The 23,406-nt window shown below is 40.4% G+C and overlaps 1 long non-coding RNA gene across 2 annotated transcripts in view; it reads left to right on the top strand.

Moving 5' to 3' along the window:
* LOC126958033 (uncharacterized) overlaps positions 1 to 23,406 on the top strand; it is an 85,741-nt gene that overhangs the window by 39,636 nt on the left and 22,699 nt on the right. For both annotated transcript variants that reach the window (XR_007727044.1, XR_007727045.1), the window contains one exon: positions 22,798 to 22,908. This is a non-coding gene — a long non-coding RNA (uncharacterized LOC126958033). The remainder of the gene's footprint in view (positions 1 to 22,797; positions 22,909 to 23,406) is intronic.

Here is a 23,406-nt window from a genome sequence, read left to right as displayed (position 1 = left end):
TGGACTTACAGTTCCCTATGGCTGCAGAGGCCTCACAATCATGGTGGAAGGTAAAGGAAGAGCAAAAGTATGTCTTACGTGGCAGTAGGCAAGAGAGAAATGAAAACCAAGCAGAGGGAAACCCCTTATAAAACCATCAGATCTGGTGAGAACTCACTCACTATCATGACAAGAGTATGGGGGAAACTGCTCCCATGATTCATTTATTTCCACCTGGTCCTGCCCTTGACCCATGGAGATTATTAAAATTCAAGGTGAGATTTGGGGGGGGACATAGAGCCAAACCATATCATTCTGCCCCTGGCCCTCCCAAGTCTCATGTCCTTACATTTCAAAACACAATCACGCCCTTTGAACAGTCCCCCAAAGTATTAACTCATTTCAGCATTAACCCAAAAGTACAAGTCCAAAGTCTTCTCTGAGACAAGGCAAGTCTATGAGATTGTAAAATCAAAAGCAAGTTAGTTACTTCCTAGATACAATGGGGATACAGGTATTGGGTAAATACGCCCATTCCAAATGGGAGTAATTGGCCAAAATTAAGAGGTTACATGTCCCATGCAAGTCGGAAATTCAGTGGGGCAGTCAAATCTTAAAGGTTCAAAATGATCTCCTTTGACTCCAGGTCTCACATCCAGGTCACGCTGATGCAGGAGGTGGGCTCCCATGGTCTTGGGCAGCTCCGCCCCTGTGACTTTGCAGGGTATAGCCTCCCTCCTGGCTGCTTTCCTGGGCTGGCATTGAGTGTCTGCAGTTTTTCCAGGCAAGTGGTGCAAGCTGTCAGTGGATCTACCACTCTGGGGTCTGGAGCACGGTGGCCCTCTTCTCACAGCTCCACTAGGCGGTGCCCCAGGAGGGACTCTGTGTGGGGGATCTGACTCCACATTTCCCTTCCTTGCTGCCCTAGTAGAGGTTCTCCATGAACTCCCCACTCCTGCAGCAAACGTCTGCCTGGGCATCCAAGTGTTTCCATATATCTAAAATGTAGGCAGAGGTTCCCAAACCCCAATTCTTGACTTCTGTGCACCCGTAGACTCAACACCACATGGAAGCTGTCAAGGCTCGGAGCTTGATACCCTCTGAAGCCACAGCCTGAGCTCTATGTTGGCCTCTTTCAGCCATGGCTGGAGCAGCTGGGATGCAGGGCACCAAGTCCCTAGGCTGCACACAGCATGGGGACCCTGGGCCTGGCCCATGAAACCATTTTTCTCTCAGGCCTCCAGGCCTGTGATGGCAGAGGCTGTTGTGAAGATCTCTGACATGCCCTAGAGACATTTTCTCCATTGTCTTGGAGATGAACATTTGGCTCCTCATTACTTATGCAAATTTATGAGGCCAGCTTGAATTTCTCCTCAGAAATGAGGTTTTCTTTTCTATCACATTGTCAGGCTGCAAATTTTTCAAACTTTTATGCTCTGCGTCCCTTATAAAACTGAATGCCTTTAACAGCACCCAAGTCACATCTTGAATGCTTTGCTGCTTAGAAATTTCTTCTTCCAGATACCCTAAATCATCTCTCTCAAGTTCAAAGTTCCACAAATCTCTAGGTCAGGGGCAAAGTGCTGCCAGTCTCTTTGCTAAATCATGACTAGAGTCACCTTTGCTTCCAGTCCCCAACAAGTTCCTCATTTCCATTTGAGACCACCTCGGCCTGGACCTTATTGTCCATATCACTATCAGGCTTTTGGTCAAAGCCATTCAACAAATCTCTAGGAAGTTCCAAACTTTCCCATATTTTCCTTTCTTCTGAACCCTTCGAGGGCTCCAGACTGTTCTGGAGTTCCAGCCTCTGCCTGTCATCAAGTTTCAAAGTCTCTTCCATATTTTTGGGTATCTTTTTAGCAATACCCTGCTCTACTGGTACCAGTTTACTGACTGTATTAGTCCATTTTCATGCTGCTGATAAAGACATACCCAAGACTGGGAAGAAAAAGAGGTTCAATTGGACTTACAGTTCCGCATGGCTGGGGAGGCCTCAGAATCATGGTGGAAGCGAAAGACAGTTCTTACATGGCAGTGGCAAGAGAAAATGAGAAAGATGCAAAAGCAGAAACCCCTGATAAAACCATCAGATCTCATGAGACTTATTCACTACCATAAGAACAGTATGGGGGAACCACCCCCATGATTCAAATTGTTTCCCACTGGGTCCCTCCCACAACACGTGGAAATTATGGGAATATAATTAAAGATGAGATTGGGATGGGGACATGTGGAAACTATGGGAGTACAATGAGTTTGGGGTGGGGACACAGAGCCAAACCATATCAGGGCCCTAACCCAAGACTGAGAGATTAGGAAAAACTTCCTGAAGTAACTTATGATTGAAATAAGTCTTTCAAAAAACATGTATTTTATCTGATTTTAAAAAAATACATATTTTAAATATTAAACTGTTGCCAGGATGATAGAGTAGTTGTATTTTTCCCTATTCCTCCTGCTAAGTAAAATTTAAAACTCTAGATAATATATATAAACATAAAAATACCTTGAAAGATGGAGAGAAGAAGGCATACTATGAATTTAGGGAATGATATGGTGGTGAGGGCCCAGAGTTATCTTTGTGTACCTTTTTGGAGCTGTAGAAGCCATCGACTTGAAAGCACCAATGGGCACTGTCAAAAAAGACCCAACAAAAGGTTACTCTCACTAGCCAAAAAACCACGAAAGGGGTAATCTATTATAATAAGAGAGAAACCATCTAGACAATACATTTTCTGCTTCCACCAAACACCACAGAAACACACACACACACACACACACACACACCCCAAAAAACTGTGGCCCTACCTCCACTTCCACCAGAAAAGTCCAAGAAGGGAACCACCTAAACTTACACTCTTGCCAGGATATAATGAGGCAGCCTGCCTTAGTCTGTTCAGGTGGCCCATAACAAACTATCATAAACTATGTGGCTTATGAACAACAGACATTTATTTCTTACAGTTTGTGAGGCTGGGAAGTCCAAGATCAAGGTGCCAGTAGGTTCAGTGTCTGGTGAAGGTCCACTTCCCATTTCATAGCTGGCTTTACCTGGCAGGCCTCATGAAGAAAAGCTGTCCTTCCCACACTAGGCTTGGTGCACGGCCTGTGCATTGCAGTGTCTGAAGGGGGTTGCATTCAATGACTCAGGGGCCCTGGCCGGTCATGTTCTTTCACATATTTACATTCCTAGTCCAGGTGCCTTCATTCTTAGGTCTCTCTATGTGAGGCCTTGGGCTGAAGTGCTCTTCACCTTCTCCTTAAGGGGGAAAGAGGGGAAACATTGAAGACATTTTTCCCCCCTCTGACTCAATAACTAGTACTCTTCCCTTAGCCTTTGCCTTCCCTCTGGCCTCAGGATCCATAAATCTGCTGAAATCTTTTGTTTGGGGCTCCCTGAACAGTGAAACAACCCCAACATCTATGCTGATTCACCTGATTCTCCACCAGGGTACTATTCAATGGGGGAAAATGGAACAGGGTGAGTCAACATTTTCTCTGCTTTTAGTCTCTTGCTTACACCATCACAGGGAGTGATTACAGATTCAACTCTTGTTTTTTGCATGTTACTTTAATTAGCTACTCCAACACCTGACAGTTCAGCTCTCTCTTCTAACTCAGCTGAACTCTTGACACATCCGGCACTGAACTGACTGCCAGGATGGGGGACATCAGAACAGGTACAACAGCACCAGTCCTTTCTTCTCATCCCTTTTCCTCTTCCTGGAGAAGCTCAGTGGCAGCATAGTGTGTGGCAGTAGAAGAAGTGGAAAGGCAAGAAAGAGGAAACTAAAACAAGAGACCATTGTCCTTTCTCTCCAGCTGATCAGGCCCAAGCTTGGAAAGCAGAAACGTTGTACATTAGGATGTGAGATTCAAGTTTTGAATTTGATGAGATTGTGGTGTTGAATATCTGAAAATTGACACACTCTTTCCACAGGAGTTCCCATGTCCTAATGTCTGAAAAAGACTGGAAAAGCTCTGAGATCTTTCTGGAGTAGAATACAGAATTGGGAATGGTGATCTGGCAGAACCACTTTGAAGAGTGATAATATGAGGGAACAGAGCTATTTCACTATTTTATATTATGTAGTCCTTTAAACATACTAAATCCTTTTCTGTAAGTTATTTTTTTGTTCACTTTTACTTTAAAAAATTAACCCAGGTGATAGTTATATTTGTGTATGGTGTGAGGTAGGGATCAATCTTTTTCTCTCCTTCATTCGCCAAATGCTTTGCCAGTTGTCACGTTGCATTCTCATATGTAGTAAATTAATACAAACTCTTTGCTACTCCTCCCATTGAGAGGTGGGACTTAATTCCTCTCCACTTAAATCTGATTGGCCATAGTGGTCTGCTTGACCATTGAAAGGTGTCAGAAATGACTGAGGCTAGGTCATAAAATGCCTTCAACTTTATCCCAGTCCTCTTAGAATGTTTACCTTTAAAACATTCTTGGATCCCTGATCAGCATGTAACAGGTCAAACTACTCTGAGGTTGCTATGCTAAAAAGATCATGTAAGAAAACATATTGAGAGGTCTTAAGACTAACAAAGAGAGAGATGTCTGGCCAGCTCTACTTGTTAGAGCCCCCAGGGCTCATATGGAGCAGAGACTAGTCATCTCTGCTAAGATTGCAGATTCAGGAGTGAAATATTCTTGTATTTTAAGCTACTGTGTTGTAGGGTGATTTATCACTAACTGACACTGCATATGTCTGCTTCTGGACTCTATTTCATATCATGATCAATTTGTCTATTTTTGTTACAGTGCCACACTACTTCAATTACTGTTGTAAAGTTTGAGATGTAAAGATTTTGTTTCCCAAATTTTTCTTATTATTTTTGCACATTACATTTCCAGATGATCTTTAGACTCAAGTTTCAAACAGCATCAACAAAAGCCACTGGGATTTTTATTGGGATTGCATGGAACTTTTACAGTAATTTCAAATGAATTGGTTCCTTTATACAATGGAGTGTTTTCAAGAGGAAATAGAATAATTATATTATTCAAATCTATTTGTATCTAATATAGTTTCATACTTTCTTTATATTGATTTTACATATTATTTGTTATTTATTTCTAAAATATCATAGTTATTTTATTAAAGACTTTAAAAGAACAGTTTTACATTTACAACAAAGAGGAAGGTATAGAGATTTCCCATAGACCCCTGCCTCCACATATGCATAAACTCCCCCATTATCAACATCTCCCACCAAAGTGATACATTTGTTACAATTGATGAACTACATTGACACATCATTATCACCCAAACCCCATAAAACTATGGATTTACATTAGGGTTCACTCTTAGTGTTGTACATTCTATGGGTCTGGACAAATGTATAATGACATGTAGCCACCACTATAGTATCATATAGCATCTTTTCAGTGCCCTAAAAATCCTCTGTGCTCTGCCTAGTCCTCTCTTCTCCCCCTCAAACCCCTGGCAACTACTGAGATTTTTACTTTTTCCATAGTTTTATATTTTCCAGAATGTCATGTAGTTGGAATCATATCATATATAGCCTTTTCAAATTGGCTCCTTTCACTTAGTGATGTACATTTAGGTTTCCTCCATATCTTTTCATGGCTTGCATTTCTTCTTTGCATTGAATAATATTCCACTCTCTGGCTGTGCCAGAGTTTATCCATTTACCTACTGAAGGCCATCTTCGTTGCTTCCAAATTTTGGCAATTAAAAATAAATTCATATGCAGGTTTTTGTGTGGACATCGTTTTCAGCTCCTTTGGGTAAATACTAAGAAATACGACTGCTGAATGGTATGATAAGAGTATGATTAGTTTTGTAAGAAACTGGCCGGGCGCAGTGGCTCACGCCTGTAATCCCAGCACTTTGGGAGGCTGAGGTGGGTGGATCATGAGGTCAGGAGATTGAGACCATCCTGGCCAACATGGTGAAACCCTGTCTCTACTAAAAACACAAAAAAATTAGCTAGGCGTGGTGGAGCTTGCCTCTAGTTCCAGCTACTCGGGAGGCTGAGGCAGGAGAATCGCTTGAACCCAGGAGGTGGAGGTAGCAGTGAGCCTCTGCACTCCAGCCTGGTGACAGGATGAGACTCCATCTCAAAAAAAAAAAAAAAAAAAGAAACTGTCGAACTGCCTTCCAAAGATGTTATAGTTTTTTGCTACATTGAATTAAAAAGTTAATATTATATATTCTAATTGAGTAATCTGTAATAAAACACAATTGATTTTTAAATTTTATCTTTTTAGATTTTTATACTGGTAAGCATTTGGATATTTCAAGTGGTTCTTGTGTGGAACACTGCTATTGTCAATCAAAACCTAGTCTCTCTTTCCTTCTGGACAAATAGCTAAAACATATTACTAAACACCCTGACTATTAGCTCTGGCCATGTGACCAAGTCCAATAATAGATTAAGAACACAAGCAATGGGGGTCACTTCTAAAAAATCCCCCACATACACCCTGCTATGCATATGATATTAAGTCCCCAGGGAATAATGGAGCCACAAGGTGGAAACATGCTGAGTTTCTGAGTTACGTCATGGAGAGCTGCACGCAGACCTGGAGCACTTTATCTAAATGAAAATAAACTTATTTTTAAGCAACTGGAAACTTAGTGCTCATTTGTTATAATGGTTTAGCCTACCTTAATGAATGCTTTGGATTTTCTAGGCAGGATGATCATATCATCTGCAAACAGACATATTTTCCATTTATTATGATTTCTAAAACAATGCTGAATCAGGCATCTTAGTCTGTCCTTATTTTAATAGTAGTGTCCCATTAAAAAGTGCTGTTCTGGTAACTACTTAGTTGCTTTGGGTTTCTGATAAGTAGGAAGCATCCATTGTTTTATTGTTTACAAATACATTTTTAAATACCCAGAATGCAAATTTGTCCAACACATTTTTGTTATCCACCTAATCATGTATTTTGTATTTTTTAATCTAGTAAACAACGTGAATACATTAACAGATTTCCTATTGCTGATCCATCCACAGTTTCCTGAAACCAACCTTACTAAATTAAACCAACAAAGTTTACTTTAAAATTGTATTTCTCTTAAACCAAAGAGCAATACTATGATTATATTATTTTTGTTTCTTCAGAATTTACTAGTTAACTTATTTTTATTTATTATTTTTATTTAAAATTTCCCCCAGCTTTATCGAGGTATAATTGACAAATAAAATTATATATATTTAAGATGTTTAATGTGATGCTTTGGTACACATATAAATTGTGCAATGATTACCATAATCAAGCTAATTAGCATATTCAGCACAAAATTATTTTGAATTTGCTTGGCTTATTACGTATCCATTGCTATCTTTTGCAAGTCCAGCTGTCTGTAGTAGTCTCAATCACTGCCCTTTTTCCCACCTTACCTCTTAGCTCCCCTTGGGTGGTACCAAGTGCTTCTGAGTTGCAGATACTTCAGCGGGCTTGCTTCTTTTCAGGACTGGCTTCTACAGTGGTACTTACATTGTATATTTCTCTTCTTTCCCAAGTCCGTAACCGTACTTTCCTATATTTTCTTCCAAGGGTTCATTGAATTTTTCTCTATGAAGTTATTTCTTTCCTCCCCTCTCCCTATTCTTTTACCTCACAGTTTTTCCCTTTTAAAATACTTCCTGTGTTTTGATTGAAATTTAGAAAGAGAGGAGAACAATCTATTATTTAAAACTGAAGCTCTCAAGACCAGACTGGGCAACATAGGGAGACTCCATCTCTGCAAAAAATATTAAAAAATTGAAAAAATATATTAGCCAAGCATGGTGGTGCGTCTGTAGTCCTACCTACTCCAGAGGTTGAGGTGGGAGGATCACTTGATCTCAGGAGTTTGAGGCTGCAGTGAGTGATGACTGTGTCACTGCACTCCAAACTGGGTGACAGAGCAAGATCCTGTCTCTAAAAAAAAGAATTTAAAAATTAAATTCAATTTATAAAAAAAAAAAACCTCAGATGTTGTACATGTCATTATACATTTGTCCAAATCCATAGAACTACAGCTGAGCCATAGTGGCTCAAACCTGTAATGCTAGTGCTTGGGGAGACAAAGCCTAGAGGATTGCTTGAAGCCAGGAATCCAAGACCAGCCTGGGTAACAAATCAAGACCCCATCTCTATGAAATAATAATAATAATAAAAATTAGCCAGGCATGGTGGCACTGCCTGTAGTCCCAGCTACTCAGGAGGGTGAGGTGAGAGGACCACTTGAGTCCAGGAGTTCGAGGCTGCAGTGAGCTATTATTTTACCACTGCACTCCAGCCTGGGTGACAGAGTGAGACCCTGTCTCTTAAAAAAATAGTGAACTCTAGTGTAATATACCACTCTAGTGGGGGATACTTACTGTGGGGGAGGTTATGAATGTGAAGGGGTAGGAGGAATATGTGACTTCTTCATACTTTCAACTCAATTTTGATACAAACCTAAACCTGTTCTAAAATGTGAACTCTATTTTTTTTTTTTTTAAAAAAAGCAAAATTGAAACTTCTGATAAACTGACCCATATTTTCCTTAGAAGAATTAACCAGAATTTGTATTATCCCATCCATACAAGATAAATATTCTAGGTAGATTTTACTTCCTTTTTCCTTGTTACTTGAGCTTGAAATTACTAGGAATTTTAGTTCCAGATTGCTTCAGTTTTAGAAGTATTATTAACTTCTATTTTAGTCATCTTCTTCCTAACAGCGCCATTAAGTTTCACAATATTATCTGCAATCATTCTGACTCAAAGATTTTACTGATTTCTTTGCCCGCTACTATTTTGTTGGTTTAGTTTCACATCTTCCTCTTTCTTGAATTCTTCACTATGATTTATTTTTCATTTTACAGAAGTCATTCTGGGGCTCTTTTATTTCTCTCTGAAAATATATAGGTCGTATATGATCTGTGTCATTACACATCTGAAAATATTCTTTACCTCCATACTTAGTGATAATTTTGATTGCATATAGAATTTAAGGTTTAAACTACTTTTCCACAGAACTTCATAAACAGAGCTCCATTGTCTTTTAACATCTAGTGTTGTATGTAAGAAGTTCCATGCCCATCTAATTTTCATTTCTTATGCATAAATTGTTGTGTTTCTCTGGAAAATTAAAATATTTTAATTTTAATCCTGGATTTTGAATTTTTAGTAGAGACGGGGTTTCACCATGTTGGTCAGGCTGGCCTCGAACTCCTGACCTCGAGTGAGCCACCTGCTTTGGCCTCCCAAAGTGCTGAGATTACTGGCGCGAGCCACCGCGCCCGGCAGGATTTTGAAATCTGTATTTAAAAAAATTAATATTCCTGCTCTTCACTTACTGAACCCTTTTAATCTGAAGATAGAAAACTTTAGGTCAGGGAAATTTTCTTTTATTATTTCTTTGATTATTGCTTTCATTCATTTTCTCTGTTTTTTCCCTTCTTCATCTCCTATTACTAGATGTGGAATTTTTTAGACCTATCTTCCATATAATTTATCTTTAATCATTTACATCTCTTTTTTTTTTCCAGTTGTGTAGAATTCTATTACTTGTTTTTACAAGCCAACAATTTTTATTAATCTATTTTCATTCTACTATTTTGCCTCCCACCGAAATTTTACCTTTATAATCATATTTTTAATGTCTAGAATGCACTAGTTCTCCAACGGCTTTCTTTTTTGAATCTGATTTCTTCATTTTACTAAATCATGGCCACTTAACTCTCTCTGAGGACAATAATTAAAAAAAATTTCTTAAAGTTGTCTCCTATTTCTTGCTTTAACACTCTTTACTTAGCAGTTAAGTCTTCAGCTTAGTTATGTTGGTGCCCTTCTCTTAGCCTGTTGACTTTCTTCTTTGTTGTCTATAACTGTTTACCAGTAAAGACTTGCATTGATTAACAATGGTATCAAGTGTGGGTTTCTTCAGAATTTGTGAATGTCACTGATACACACCCCTAAGCAGGTATATTAGTCCATTTTCGCACTGGTGTAAATAACTACCTGAGACTGGGTAACTTATGAAGAAAAGAGGTTTGACTTATAGTTCTGCATGGCTGGGGAGGCCTCACGAAACTTACAGTTGTGGCAAAAGGCAAAGGGGAAGCAAGGCACATCTTCCCATGGCAGAGCAAGAGAGAGAGAGAGTGAAGGGGGAAGTGCCACACACTTTCAAACAACCAGATCTCATGGAGCTCACTCACAGTCACAAGAACAGCAAGGGGGAAGTCCACTCCCATGATTCAATCACCTCCCGCCAGGCCCTGCCACCAACACACAGGGATTACAATTGGAGATAAGATTTGGGTGTGGACACAGAGACAAACCATACTTGCAGGCCTCCTTGCTTTTCGGATGACTGCCTACAGTGCCCTCTGAGTACCCTTACCCAGATGCAGTCAGTAGGTGGGCACTTCTAAAAGCTGTGTTTTCCTCTAGGATGTTTTGATGGTGAGCAGACTGACAGAATAGGAGCCCCTCAATTGAGGAAGCAGGAACTTCTTATGATGAAGACAATGCTTTAAAAGCCTTTCCTGTTGCACTGAGTGTTTTTTTCCTTTTCCTTTTCTTCCATTATACCGATCTAAATTTGAACAAGGCACAGCCATTTCTCTGGCTCCTCTGGCAGGCAGATTCCCATTTTTGTTATTGAGTTGCTTTGCTAACTGCAGTCAGGGGAGAGGCCATAGCCAGGCTTGAGAATGCACAGAGCAGGATTCTGGCCCAGCTCCTGCCATATTTCTAAGACCCCACCCACTCCCATGCTTCCATGACCCACTCCTGCTTCTTGGAGCTTAAACTTTTCTGAACTCTATTAGGAAACCAAACTATGTACTCCTCCATCACTCCTCCTTCTTTACTTCTATTAGAAGGCAGAAGTTTTGGCAATTAACTTAAAAATTAATTTCATTCTATATGCTTTTATAATATCCAGAAATTCCTCAAGTTTCTGGTCATTTGCAGAAGCTTTCTTTGCTTTCACAGGTGCTGTATATTTATTCGTATTTTTTTTATGTCAGTGAAATTTTAGTGGAAGCAATGCAAAGAAAAAAACATGAACTCAGTCCACTATCTTCAGTGGAAGACCCTTGGCCATATAAATACAGTCATATCTTCATTCTGTCTGTCTGTCTCTCAGTCTCTCCTTCTGTGTCTCTTTCTTACACTCTGTCTTAATGATCCAGGGTTCACAATCTGTTCCTTAGAGGTTTAAATAGTTGGAAAAAAAAAAACCTAGGTCAAGGTATCTAACTCCTATGGTATGACAACAACAGCAACAACAAACTTTATTCTTTTATCCTACAGGTAGTCATGGGTGTGTGAATAAACCCAGATAAACTTTTTGATGGTGTTAAGGCAAGGGGCAGAGAACAGGGTGGTCAGAAAGGGAAGATTATAGGGTGATATTTCCAAAAATTTAAAGCAGGAATGTTCAATAATTTCCATTATAACTTAGGCCTTATTATATACCTTTCCTTTGTACTTGGGGGCTAGACTTTTTCCAGGCTGAAAGTATAGCTGACCACTGCTTATTTCTGCAGCCCTGGAAGTTCGCATAGGTGCTTGATCTTGAGATGGCTCATGTATTCACTGGTATTTGAACAGAGATTGCACTTCTTTGCCACTTAGTCTTGCACCATCAGCACCCCTCAAATCATCCATCTTTTCGGACTACTGGATTATCTATCTTAGGCTGGTTAATTTACTTTCAAGTCACCTTGGGAGTTCATGAGGAGTCCCCATTGTCCACAGAGCCTGATGCAGTGGCTACACTGACAGGTCTTCCATCACTCACAAATGGCACATCTATTCTTACTGGTCTTAATCTTCACTTTTAACTGTTATTGGCAATGGGCTAATAAAAATTCCTTTTTCATTTCTTCATAATCCCATTAAAACATAGACTTTATTTTTTAGAGCAGTTTTAGGTTCACAGCAACACTGAGCAGAAGGTGCAGAGATTTGCCATATAACCCCTGCCTCCATATACACATAGCCTCCCCCATTATCAACACGCCCCACCATAGGGGTGCATTTGTTACAATTGATGAACCTACATGGACATCTCAGTATCATCTGAAGTCCGTAGTTTACATTTGGGTTAACCCTTGGTGTTGTACATTCTATGGGTTTGAATGAATATATAATGACATACATCTCCTGTTATAGTATCATGCAGAATCATTTCACTGCCCTAAAAATCCTCTATGCTCTGCCTATTCATTCCTTCCTTCCCCCAACCCTGGGCAGCCACTGATGCTTTTACTGTCTTCATAGTTTTGCTTTTTCTAGAATGTCATATACTTGAAATCATATAGTATATAGCCCTTTCAGTCAGGCTTCTTGCACTTAGTAATATATGTTTAAGATTCATCCATGTCTTTTTATGTCTTGATAGCTCATTTATTTTTGTCACTGAATAATAAATATTCCATTGTCTGGATGTACCATAGTTTATTTATACATTTACCTACCGAAGGCCATCTTGGTTGCTTCCAAGCTTTGGCTGTTAAGAATAATGCTGTGACAAACATCTATGTGAAAACAGCTTTTGCATGGACATAAGTGTTCGAATTTTTGAGTAAATACCAAAGAATGTGATTTCTACATTGTATGATTAGGGTATGTTTAGTTTTGTAAGAAACTGCCAAAGTGTCTTCCAGAATAGCTATACCATTTTGCATTCCCACCAGCAATGAATACAGTTCCTGTTGTTCTACATCTTTCAGCGCTTGGTGTTGTCAGCATTTTGAGTTTTGGCAATTTTAATGGTATTAATTTAATATCATTAAATGGTACTTAGTGGGTATTGGTATCTTATTGTTTCCTAGTTACTTTTGACTTTCTGCCCTCTAATTGAGAAGTGTCTGTGATGGTTAATACTGTCAACTTGATTGGATTGAAGGATGCAAAGCATTGATCCTGGGTGTGTCTATGAGGGTGTTGCCAAAAGAGATTAACATTTGAGTCAGTGAGCTGGGGAAGGCAGATCCACCCTTAATCTGGTGGGCACAATCTAATCAGCTGCCAGCAAATATAAAGCAAGCAGAAAAACATGAAAAGGAGAGACGGGCCTAGCCTCCCAGCCTACATCTTTCTCTCGTACTGCGATGCTTCCTGTCCTCAAACATAGGACTCCAAGTTCTTCAGTTTTGGGACTTGGACTGACTGGCTTTCCTTGCTCCTCAGCTTGCAGATGGCCTATTGTGGGACCTTGCAGTTATGTAAGTTAATACTTCATAAATTCATATATATATATATCTCCTATTAGTTCTGTCCCTCTAAGAGAACCTTGACTAATACAGTGTCTTTTCCTTTAGGATATTTACGTGACTTAGAATTAATTATGCATTCCACTTTCTCTCCTGCCATATACTGAGAGGCAGAAGGAGAGTAAAGGGAACATGGAAGGAAAGGGAAACACATTAAACAATTTTAGTCTTGTGGGGTAGAACTTGCAGGGTAGAACATGTGTGCACGCACACACTGAATGCCGTTTTCACCTCTCTCCATCAATTCAGAAATCCCTCTAACTCTTGGAAGACAACTGAAGTGGGTGCAGGGAGGTTGGTATACCTAATGGCTTGCAGAAAGCTTATGTCGTTAGGTCTAGGAAATTCATAAGCTAAAGTATTTCTATTTTATTTTTAAAGAAATTAGACGGAGGGTTAAAATTGAGGAAACAAAATTTTCTTGAAATTAAGAATGGGGAGCCGAAGGGAAATCAAGTGTTCGTAATCTATGGTGTCTTGGTGTCTTGAAAGCCAGGGTCAGAGCAGGTAGGTTTTGAGATTCTTTTAAGTAAGAAAATATACACAAAGCAAAACTAGGTGATATCCAAAAGACTTTAATTTTAGGAAGGAGTGTATGATAGAAAGAATAATGGCCTCCCAAAGATATCTATGCCTTAATATCCAGAACCTATGAATATATTACCTTACATGGCACAAAATATTTTGCAGCTTTGATTAAATTAACAATCTTGAGGTGGGGGAATTTTTCTAGATGATCCTCATGGACCAAATGTAATTGCAGCAGTCCTTCTTAGAGGGAGGCAAAATGAACAAAGTCAGATAATGTGAGGACAGAAGCAGGAGTCAGAGCAGAGAAGATGATACACTGCTAGCTTTGGAGATGAAAGAAGGAGGCATGAGCCAAGAAATGCAGTTCACCTCTAGAAGCTAAAAAGAGAAACGAATTCTTCCCTAGAGACTGCAGAAGGAATGCAGCCCAGCAGACCCATTTTAGATTTCTGACCTCCAGAGCTGTAGGAAAATAAATTTGTATATAGTTTTAAGCCACTAAAGTTATGATAATTTGCTCTAGTAACAGTATAAATTGAATCCAGATTATCTTACTTAGTGATTGGTATGAGGAAAAATAAAATAGAAAAAGTTATTTGCTATTTTAAATTATCACATGTTGAAGTAATAGAGTGGCTCATCGGGTCTATCAAACTCAAAATATTCCATAGGTTGGATTAAGAAAAGTGAAGCAATACTAAGGTGTGACGCAGGGAATCATCTGTTTAAAAAGTCCCTAGGTGCTAGCACATTAGCAGAGCTGAGATTAGAGCTCATGTCACATCACTGATGACAGGAGTGTGCCTGTTATTGAATTATCGTCTCTCAGCTCCAAATCCACCCTTTAATGTTGTGCTTGATAGCCAAGATGGATCTCGTAAACATTTCTTCTTTACCTCTTGGCAGCACGTCAAGTTTTGTCAGTAGACGGCAATAGAGGAACACTAGACGGGGAAGGGACTTCTTTTCCTGCTTTAGCTGTCCCTTTCCCTCCTTCCCGTGGTGCTTGGCTGGCCTATGCAGGATACCCGGTTGAGATGACCCCTGGCGAGTCTGAATGGTATGAGCCACAGGCAGCTTCCTAAAAAGGTGGCTTCTTTGTGATCTTAGCAACATCTTTGTGGGTGGCTTCTGGGTGAGTTCTGTAGGGAACTTCTGACAGCCTTCAGTGAATTCATCAGCAGCCTCTGCTGACAGCTTCCTCGGGAGTTTCATTGGCACCCAATGGTGGTTCTCTGCCTGCCACCCTTGGCCTGCAAACGATGGGCCAACTGTGGCTTCTCTGCTATCCTATAGGCTGAAGCCACAGTCCCTTTATTGTGATCTGTATCCTAGTCCTGAGGAAGAGGCCCCCTTCCAAGTTTGTTCCATCTTTGAGTTCTCTCATTCAGACCTCGGGTAATCTTTAGATTTCTCTATTATCCCCTCTTGGTAGCTAATCCCCTATAAATGATTAATAATTCTTTACATTAACATTTCCTCTTAAAATTACTGTGTTCTTTTTGTCTCCTGACTGTTCTTTGACTGATACTACGAGAGGAAGCCAAAGAAAGAATTAGTGTGCTGCATGGGACCAAGCTCACACATGAACATCCCTTCTCATCACCCTCCTCACAACAATTTTATGATTCTTTTGGATATTATTTTTGTTCTGGCATGGATTTTGATGTTGCTTACAAACATTTCCTGAGTACATATTGTGTATTTGAGGACTAATGATAGCATCTAAAAGCAGTGCATAATGAACAACGCACATACACATGTGTGTACACACACACACACAACTACTCCTATTAGGAGTTGCTTCAACATCAATAGGCTTCAACATCAACTGTCCTTAACTAGCACCGAGAATATCAGAGAGAAAGCTCTCTGAGCTTTCCTTTTTGAGACTTGATTAGATAAATTGAAGATATTTTGTGGTTCAAAAATCTATAATATCTGATTTGAGTGGTGTGAATGTCAAATAGCAAAACGTTAGTGAAACGAAAGGACAGTTTTGAAGGCTAGCCATGGATTGTGGGGCTGGTGAGAGGCATGGTGAGAGACATATGGGGTGACCATTGAGAACTAGAAAAGATGTTCTGGGCTGGAAGTTGTTCTCCTTGTGCCAAATGCAGGGAAATCTACAAAAACCCTCTCACTATATAGAAGAAGCCATGTTTTTTTCTTTTTTTTTTTTTCTTTTTTTTTTCTGAGATGGAGTCTCGTTCTGTAGCCCAGGCTGGAGTGCAGTGGTGTGATCTCAGCTCATTGCAAGCTCTGCCTCCCAGGTTCATGCCATTCTCATGCCTCAACCTCCTGAGTAGCTGGGACTACAGGCACCCCACCACCACACTCGGCTAATTTTTTGTATTTTTAGTAGAGACAGGGTTTCACCGTGTTATCCAGGATGGTCTCGATCTCCTGACCTTGTGGTCTGCCTCCCTTGGCCTCCCAAAGTGCTGGGATTACAGGCATGAGCCACCATGCCTGGCCAGAAGAAGCCATTCTTAGACACTACGTAGCAGACATATTTTTCAGAGCAGAAGAAGATACACAGAAACACATGGAAGCAGATGTAAAACCATAAATCTACATAGACATGGTAGATTTTTACTTTAAAGTCTGAATTTTGGGCATTTGCAGATTGAATGACTGGGAACTTTTTCTATTAACAGTCTTGCATTCTGTAATAAACAGACCAATGTGAATTAGATTAGGTTAGCATTCAAAAACAGTCAGCCGGTGATAAAGAGCCAGGGCAGCTGTCAAACGAAAAGACTTTGTGCAGGTAACTATTCTGGATAGTTAACGTCCTTAGACCTAGTGACTCACTTCTAACAAAGACACTGCAGCAAAAGTGATGGGCTGTCGTTTCTGAGATTGTTTAAAAAGGTGTTGACTTCCACCAACACTCTCTCTCTCTCTCTCTCTCTCTCTCTCTCGATCACTGTCATGCTCATTCTGATGAAGTCAGCTGCTGTGTTGTAAGCTGTTGTATGAAGGGTCACGTGTGACAAGAAACTGAGAGTAGCTTCTGTCCACACTCAGCAAGAATTTGAGGCCCTCAGTCTACTATTATGCAGAACTGAATCTTCCTTAGTTCCTTCTTCACTCAAGCCTTGAGATGAGACCACAGCCTCTGCCAACATCTTGATTCCAACCTTGTGAGACACCTTGAGGCACAGACACCAAACTAAGCTGTGCCCAGGCTCCTGACCCACAGATACTGTGGGATAACACATTTGCTGTTTAAGTAACTAAGTTTTGTTACACTGCAATAATCAGTGCAAATACATAAAAGATGCTGGGTGCAGTGGCTCACACCTGTAATCCCAGCGCTTTGGGAGGATGAGATGGGCAGATCACTTAAGGCCAGGAGTTTGAGACCAGCCTGGCTGACAAGGCGAAACCCTGTCTCTACAAAAATAAAAAAATTAGCTGGACATGGTGTCACATGCCTGTAATCCCAGCTACTTGGAAGGCTGAGGCACAAGAATCACGTGAACCCGGGAGATGGAGGTTGCAGTGAGCCAAGATTGAGCCACTGCACTCTAGCGTGGGTGGCAGAGCCAGACTCTGTCTCAAAAATAAATAAGTAAATAAATAAATAAATAGTATTGTTACACTGGTTTTCTGTGGCCACTGTAACAAACTACCACAAAGTTGGTGAGTTAAAACCACAGAAATTTATTTTCTCGTGGTTATGGAGGCCAGATGTCCAAAATCAGTATCACTAGGCTGAAATCACGGTGTTAGCAGGACCACACTCCCTCTGAAGGTTCCCCCTGCCAGCTGCTGACATTCCTTGCCTTGTGATAGCATCATTGTAGCCTTTGTGAATGGCACTTATAAATCTCTGTCTACCCCCATCTTCACATGGCCCCTTCGTGTGTGTGTGTGTGTGTGTGTGTGTGTGTGTGTGTGTGTGTGTGATCTCCCTCTGCCTCCCTCTTATAAAGATACCTGCAATTGCATTTAGGGTCCACTCTATTAATGATCCAGATCATCTCTTCATCTCAAGATCCTTACCTTCATCACATCTGCAGAGGTGCTTGTTCTACATAAGGTGACATTTACAGAGTCCAGGAGTTAGGACATGAATACTTTTGGTGATGGGGGGCGGCGGGCATTCTCAGCCTACCATACATACCTACTGTTTTAAAGCTCAGTATGCTCCAGATACAATGCTAAACACATATATGCATTTTCACTTATGTGCATTTCACTTACATATGTTACCATGCTTCATTTTTACATATGGAAATGGAGTCTCAGAGAGCTTGAGTGACTTGACTCAAGTCACACAGCTATTTAGTGGTGAAGCCAGGGTGAACCCAGGCAATCTGAGCTCCGAGTTTGAATATCTAACTGCTCTGCTGTGTTGCTTTCCCATTATATGCTTAAGCTAACTAATTAGCAAAGGGCATATCTATTTTCCTGGATATAATATATTTGGTGAGTTCTTACTAATGGTGTGACTTTTGGTATCTTTATAGTTTCCAAATTGAAAGGTCTTTTTAAGGAGAGGCACTTGAACTGGGAGGACCTTATCTAACATTTAGAATAAAAATTACTGTTGCCTAGAGAAGATAGACCAAGTAAATAACATTTCTCACATAATGGATCCTAGACAAGCACATCACATTTACATAAACCCAATCTCTGTTGTTGAGGGTCTAAAGAACTAGAATAGGCAAGCTGTGCTCTTTTGTGCAAAGCTCTTCAGGGGAACTGATTGCTTTGAGCACTTAGAGGCACTTCTCTATAATTAGTTTTGGATGGATTTATTTGGCTTTCCTGGGAAAAGTAGATCTAGAGGTGAAATCCGAATGAGGTTAGAGAAGAGGTGATTCTTGTGTTGATCAAAGTTCAAAATGAGAAGATACGTAATGGATTCCAGATTAGGATCTGTTCAGCATTTGCTATGCTATTCCTTTAACAGCTTGCTGATTTTCCACATATGACCCGGTAGTCTAAAAATTCAGATCACACAGAAACTTCAGTCTTGTTTAGATTTCGGCTTTAGGCTTATGAATCTCTTTTTCCATATGTTTCTTCTTGGGGGCAGATTCTAAATTTAGGAAAGTAATGGTGTCGGAGGCCTAAGAGTGATTTCTTGAGCTTTTGTTTTTATTGCTGTCGCATTATGATGGCATGGCCATCCCTTCCTCAATGTGACATGCCTGCACAGGTGTGCAGGTGGCTAAAGGATTCAAGAGATGGGACTTGGATGGCAGATGGTCATGCCTTGTCCTGTTCAACCACACTTTGAACATTCTGTCCCTCCTCTGACATGCCTCACTTCAGATGGCAACCTCATTTGGAGGTAAATTGTTTTTCACTGTGCTTTTCGTGTTGGAGTTGACCTCGTGCCTGGCACTGTGTGAAATGAATTGGCCTACTTTCTGCCCCACGGATATCAGAGGCTTACTGGTATTTAGTGAATACTTTGTCATTTTGATCCTAGAAAATAGAGCCTGAAGAGATCTTCTAATTTTACTAAGATCATCCCATCTACCTTATTGCAGTATCTCCCTAAAGACAGATGCTTTATGAATGAAGGAGTTCTAGAGTCAACTAAGTTGGGATGCTTCACAGAAAGAAGTGTTTTGAGGCCAAATGACTTTAGAAAATGTTGATTTTCCCCTTCCTTCTATCATCCCTGTAGCTGAAATATTGACAACCACACCTTATCTCTTTAGCTCCCCTCTGAGTACCATGGTAGGTATTTCTGGCATTTTTATAGTTTCTCACTTTCATCCAGGTTCTTTTCTTCTTTGCCTGAGGAATTTCTTCAGCAATCTGGGAGAGTCTGTTCTCCTGCTGGTAAAACCTGAAAGTGTGGGTGAGTTTAGCCAGGCACGGTGGCTCACGCCTGTAATCCCAGCACTTTGGGAGGCCGAGGCGGGCAGATCACGAGGTCCGGAGATCGAGACCGTCCTGGCTAACACCGTGAAACCCTGTCTCTACTAAAAATACAAAAAATTAGCCGGGCGTGGTGGCGGGCACCTGTAGTCCCAGCTACTCGGGAGGCTGAGGCAGGAGAATGGCATGAACCTCGGAGGCAGAGCTTGCCGTGAGCCAAGACTGCAGCACTGCACTCCAGCCTGGGCGACAGAGCGAGACTCCATCTGGAAAAAAAAAAAAAAAAAGAAAGTATGGGTGAGTTTACACCCTCAGAGCAACCCTCAATCATGGAAAAATTGGACTTGATAGATAAATGCCTAGGCCTCCCCACCCTCTGTGAAACAATTCCAAAGCCATGTCATAGTTTCTTAGACAGTTTCCAGCAGAACTGAGCTCTACTTACTCATGGCACTAACTTGTTCAGTAACGCAATCTTACTGTTTCCTCATTTCCCTATCAATCTTCGCTGTCTCATTTGTGTCTCTTATTTTTGCCTTTGACATTAACTACCTGCACCCAAGTCTTTGTCTAAGAGTGTGTTTTAGGGGACGTTCTCCAATTCTTTGGATAATCCTAATTTATAGTAGCTTTGAGAAGTACAGAAATGTCTCTTATCCTGTTTCCTAAACATCCTCCCACAGACCTTTTTTAACTTTAACATTCTGTGCATCTGATGTTTTTCACACTGTAGTTCCTGAATTGCTGTGGTTCCTGGAGATATTTCAGGTAGACGTATTCTAAAGAGCTTCCCATAAAAGAGAGCCTACAGCCCATTTTTGTGTTTGACTATCCTTTGCAAAAACCTCAAGGCCACAGGTCCACAAGGGACCTTATAGTGTATTTATCTCATTTTATTAATGGAGAAATAAAGACCTGGAGTGTTGAACTCTCATTTGGCTCAATCATCTGAGATTATATAGGAAGTGTACATACAAATTCTTTAGCCCAAGGGTCAGTAAACTATGGTTCATGGGCAAAACTCAGCCTGCTGTCTTTGTATATAGCCCACAAGCTAAGAATAGTTATGGCATTTTTTAATGATTGAAAAGAAATTTTAAAATAATATTTTATGACATATGAAAATTAATACGAAACTTAAATTTTAGCATTGCTGAATAGTTTTAGTGGGACATGGCCACACCCATTTTTTTAATCCATTGTCTACAGCTGCTTTAGTGCTAAAATGGCAGATTTGAGTTGTGACAGAGACTGTATGACTTGCAAATATTTACTAGGTGATTTGCTACAAAAACATAAATATAAATATAAATATTAGTATTAATAGAAAATATTTACTAGGTGATTTTTTACAAAAAAATTTGCTAATCCCCACTTTAGATTTCCAATACATGATGAATGGAATTGCATTATCTGCATAAGTCAATATAGTGTAGCCAAGAGATCATAGAATTGGGAATAGTGCATAGGGATTTTATTTTATGCAGCGCTGCTAGCAAGCTTCATTGGATTTTGGACAAATGAGGTCACATCTTTAAATATCAACTTCCTTATTTGTAAAATGAAGTGACTGGACTGAATGCTTCTCAGTGTTCACTCATGTTCTATGTTTTCTTCGATTCTGTATTTGTCTATTTGGCATTCATTAATCACAGGGCCAAACCAGTGGGTAAAGTTGTTTACATATCCCCTGTGAACAAAATCCTATTACAAATTCTCCAACCAATCCTGAGTCCATAAGCTCAACCACCTCATTTCTCTAACTCCCACACACCATTTCAATACTTCCCCTACTCTAAATCATACCAAGCAACTAGACACCACTCCTATGCTATATCAGAGCCCACAGACATTATTCCAAATAGCCAATACTAAGCTGTTTCTCCTCTCCTGCCTTGCCTCTCACGAAGAAAATACCATAAAGGCTGTAGACCATGCTCCTTCCTGCTTCTGCCTCCTCATCTACTCTGCTGCTTCCCCATGTGGCCTCACATGGTGTGCTGGGCCTCTTGTTTCTAGGGGAACTGTGAGTAACAACAAATTGTTCTTTCAATGGCCTTGACCTCTTCATATCATCACTCACTCCCCTGCAATAAATTAAGACTGGACACAAATCACTTAAGTGCAAATAATTTATCATTCTGTGCATTTATCTCAGATTTAACATACATAATACTGGAATGGGGTTTGTTCCTAATGTTCAGCCTAAGCCAAACCTCCGTTATTGCCGTTCAGTTCCTTCGGTCTTCATCCATGAACTGTGAGAAAGAAAGTACTTAAGGCTGCATCCCTGCTGCACAGGGAGACTTTGCCTATTTCTAAAGTTCATATGACCTGTAAAGAAGACTCCTCGTTTGCCTTCTTATAAATCAAAAACTGAGATTCAGGAAAACTTTTTCATCATACAGTTTTTCAATTGTCTTTTTTCTTCACACTGCTCTAAATCACGGAACTACTTGTACTTTCTACTTAGTCCAATATGCGCTGTACAGTATTAACTTTTCTCCAAGTTGTTTCCTTTTTAAATTTTTTTATTTTTTAATTAATTAATTAAATTAATTTTTAGAGACAGGGTCTTACTCTGTCACCCAGGCTAGAGTGCAGTGATGTGATCATAGCTCAAACTACAGCCTCAAATTCCTGGGCTCGAGGGATCCTCCCCTGACTCCTGTCTCAGCCTCCTAAATAACTTGGACTACAGGTGTGCACCACCATGCCTAGCTTTTTTTTTTTTTTTTTTTTTTTTTTTGGTAGAAATGGGGTCTTGCTCTGGTACTCAGGCTATTCTCAAACACCTAGGCTCAGCTTTTCAAAGAACTGGGATTATAGGAATAAGCCATTGCACCCAGTCTGGTGTTTCCTTTTTTTTTTTCCTGTCAAGTACAACTATACTTTTTTTCCAAAAGTTTTCTGTCTTTCGGCACCTCCCCACACAATTGGCACTGTCATTTGCCTTTTAAGGATCCCCTCTCTAGGTGCCCTTAGGAATAAAGGTTGATTAGGACCTACAGGGGCATACTGGTGGCACAAATGAGTGAAATAGACTGGGCATAATGCAGTAGGGGTGATGGAAGCCATTGTAAAGAAACAGACCTATACTCTGGTAATAGCTGTTATTTCTGTTTGAGCAATTATTGTCACATGAGAATTCTGTCCAATGTTGACAAATCTTTTAACTTTTCAACAGAAGTGAGAGCAAGATGGCCAAATAGAAGCCTCCAGCAATTATACCCCCCACAGGAACAACAAATTAAGCAACACAAACAAGAAAATCACCTTCATAAAATTGAGAAATCAGGTGAGCAATCACAATACCTGGCTTTAACTTCATATCACTGGAAGAGGTCCTGAAGAGTGTAGGAAAGACAGCTTTGAATTGCCTACCTCACTTCTTCCTTAACCCATGTGGCTCAGAGAGAATCTGTGCACTTTGGAGAGGGTGAATGCAGTAACCGTGGAATTTTGCATATGACCTCAGGGCTGCCCTATCACAGTGGAAAGCAACAGAGGGCAGAAACTCAGATGGCACCCGCAGAGGGAGCATTTAGTCCAGCCCTACCCAGAGGAGAATCACTTATCCCGGCTGTTGGAACCTGAGTTCCAGCAAGCCTCACCACTACCACTGTTGGCTAAAGTGCTGTGGGGTTCAAAATAAACTTGAAAGGCAGTCTAAGCCACAAGCACTGCAATTCCTGGGCAAATCTCAGTGCTGTGCTTGGCTCAGAGCCAGTGGACTTGGGGCACACATGACCCAGTGAGCCACCAGCTGGGATGGCCAGGGGAGTGTCACCTCTCC

The sequence above is a fragment of the Macaca thibetana genome, chromosome 7 (assembly GCF_024542745.1).
Source record: "Macaca thibetana thibetana isolate TM-01 chromosome 7, ASM2454274v1, whole genome shotgun sequence".
NCBI lineage: Eukaryota > Metazoa > Chordata > Mammalia > Primates > Cercopithecidae > Macaca > Macaca thibetana.
Note: the sequence above shows the minus strand (reverse complement) of the source record. Positions and strands in the feature narration are given on the sequence as shown.